Here is a 3,367-nt window from a genome sequence, read left to right on the forward strand (position 1 = left end):
CGGCCTCCTCCCCCTCCTCCTCTCTCCTTCCTCCTCCCTCCATCTTTTTTTCTTTTGTTTTTTACTATTGTATAATGTAGTTTATTTTACTATTTTTAGTAAGTGTTTAAAATAGTTAGTAAGTAAATTAATAAACTAGTTGAACTAGTTTGGTTTTAGTAAGAACTAGTTGAATTAATAGAACTAATGTATTTTTAGTAAGAAAATTAATATAACTAGTTGAACTAGTTTATTTTTAGAAAGAACTAGTTTATTTCTATTTATAGTAAGTTTATTTTTAGTAAGAACTAGTTGCATTAATAGAACTAGTTGAACATGTCACATTTGTTGTTATTTTTTTAGTTTAAGCAATTAGTGATGTTATATGTATGATACTATTCGGGATGTATTAGTGATAACTTACAGGGTTTTTGTTTTTGCAGAAATCAAGGAGCCCCTCCATCATCCCCGCCGTCGTCCCTGTCACCGACCCCCTCCGACCTCGAGGTGAGATCAGCCAAATCTCCATGTCAATATGAGTCCTATAAGATATGATATAGATAAAAACATGTATATCTTGTGTTGCTCAAATAGGATATGTGGTTGCCCAAGTGGCCGGTCATGTTTGCAGGTTACACCTTCGAGTGGCCTATGTTTTGCCAAAATGTTGATTAATTTCTGTTCTGGCAAATTTCAGGCGCTCGATATGTCCTGTTTTAGCAAAGGTCATGCCAGAATTTTCCGTGAATTTTGGCATGACTTGAGCTAGAATATGTAGGAAATATCGAGTCGCCTGAATTTTCTAGAAAGATAATTAAACGATATTTTGGGTTGACTTTAAGACTGTCGAGGCCGAAGAATCCCGACTGTTGTCGTGGGGGTCGTTTCTCCTTCTTCTCCGGGTGCTAGACCTTTGTTATGCACTAGGGGAAGGAGGAGTAACGACCATCACCGACGGTGGCAAATGTCAGAGAGGAATCAGTGAGGGAGAGTATCCACCATATATGAGAGGACGAAGAATCCTGACTGTTGTCGTGGGGTAGCTTTTTCCTTCGTTCCAGTGTGCTAGACAACTTGGTGTAATGCACTCGGGAACGAAAGGAGGAGCTACCATCATCACCGGTCGAATATATACACCACGTGAGCTGAGAGTTTTCAAGAAAAGACTCGACAGACCCATAGTCAACCCGTGATGAATAATAACGATCTAATTTAGTTTTTGTAGTACATATATTTACTTGTACAAGTTTAATCTTTGAATTATGAACATAGAAAATGTCGTCGGACGAAGAAGGTCCCGGGGAGTGCTCCTGGTGCGGCGACAACCGGGGTTTCTGCGACAGGACTCACTTGGACGACGATCAGCGCTTCAACATTAAGCTCGAGGAGGCCTTCGATTGTGAAACGGTACGCTACGACGTTAAGTGTTTTTTTCGTAATTAGGCTCGACTTCTACTACTTCAACATGTAATTTTCATCTTTTACAATTCAACTAGCTTATCCCATGCCATGCAAGACGCTATGTCTTGGAGAGGATGGGTTTTGAAGATCTAGAGAGGAATGAAACAAAGAAAATTAACCTAAGGACCCATCATGGTATGGATTTTGAGGTAAATCTATACAATTCCGAGAGCGTATCCAATTTTGGTTGCCCGGGTTGGGAAGCACTTTGCAAGATGTATGATATTCAAGAGGGTATGTTTGTCACCATGGATCTTGGTGATCCTGACATCGACCAAGATAATTTGGACATTTGGGTTCTTGTTGATACGCTTCCAATTCTACCGCTATGTGAGTTCCTCAAACATAGTTATTAAGTAATTTACATTGTTTATTACAAAATAGTTGACAACTTATTTCCATTGATAGCTTATTTTCATGCTTCAAAGAGTGTGCGAAAGATGGTAGACAGAACCAACTACACCGATGGCTCTAAGTTAACTTATCAAGAGAAAAATCATCTGATCGCATATTGTACTGACATTGAGAATTACAATGCCTTTTATCGAATTCCTCCAAATTATGGTGAATACGTGCCACTAGTGCACGTGTTGAACAACGATAACTTCCATGGAGATTTCTTGGTAAGATTTTTTACTATTACGACATCCATGTATCTTTTGCATACTTCTAAAACTGAACTACATTGCTAACCACAAAGTTATTACTATGTTTTTCAACAGAAAATCCTGATGGATTGTGTGCCTCATTTGATGTATCAGAATGGTCGCCTGGATGTTATGAACATACAACCACGTCATCCTACGAATCTCACCTGTGCATACCGGGTTTCTAAAAACGGTGAACACATGATAATCAAAGAATGAAAGAAATGTATGGACATTCATAAGGAGGTTCTTGGAAGCAACATTGCGTGAAAGGCAAGAATTGGAGACAGGATAATCTCCATTCTCCATAATGGAGAGTCAGTGGCTATCTTGTTTTATGCTATTTTACCCAAGAAAATATAGTAGGTCCTAAGAGAATGTAGTAGGTTATGAGGTACAATATGTTTATGAGAGTTGATGATGATGAGTAGTTGTGATTATGTCTAATGACCAACTTGTATGTGATGTCTCATTGATGAAAACGATGATCATAAGGAGGTGTTATGTGACAATGATGTATTATGATGATAAGTTGTTAATGATATGATGATGATGATGATGATATTTATTATATCATTGGGTGAAAGAACCGTGGACTAGTTTCAAGTGGATGGACATCCACTTGAAACTAGTCCATGATTCTTTCTCCCACTGATGTAATAACTCATTATGATGTAAAATCATTCTCTAAATTTCTGCGGTATGAAAACTTGTATAAAGGTGCACGAATACAATATGAAATACAAAAATACGAAATAATAGTAGTAGCGAGTGCTAGTAGAAGCGCTACTAATAATTACCAGTAGCGCCCATTTTAGAAAGCACTGCTACTAAGTCGATGTAGCAGTAGCGCGGTCCAGCCCACGCTACTGCTAACCTTTAGCTGTAGCGCCTTACTAGTAGCGCTGTGACCGGCGCTACTGATAGGGTTCAAACACGCGCTACTGCTAGGGTTTTCCCTAGTAGTGCAAGAAGGCGAGGATGTCATCAAGCTGAACGTGTGCTGAACGCAGAGGTGCCGTACGCTCGGTACTTAATCGGGATGGATCGTGAAGGTGTACGACTACATCAACCGCGTTGATAAGCGCTTCCGCTTTGCGATCTTCAAGGGTATGAAGATACACTCCTCCTCTCGTTGCTATGCATCTCCTTGATAGATCTTGCGTGATCGTAGGAATTTTTTTGAAATTACTGCGTTCCCCAACAGCCAGAAGATGTAGTTGTCTGATAACAACTTGATGGTGATGAGGTTCCCGAAGTGGAACGGCGGCGGTGGGAGC

The sequence above is a fragment of the Triticum dicoccoides genome, chromosome 3B, assembly GCF_002162155.2.
Source record: "Triticum dicoccoides isolate Atlit2015 ecotype Zavitan chromosome 3B, WEW_v2.0, whole genome shotgun sequence".
NCBI lineage: Eukaryota > Viridiplantae > Streptophyta > Magnoliopsida > Poales > Poaceae > Triticum > Triticum dicoccoides.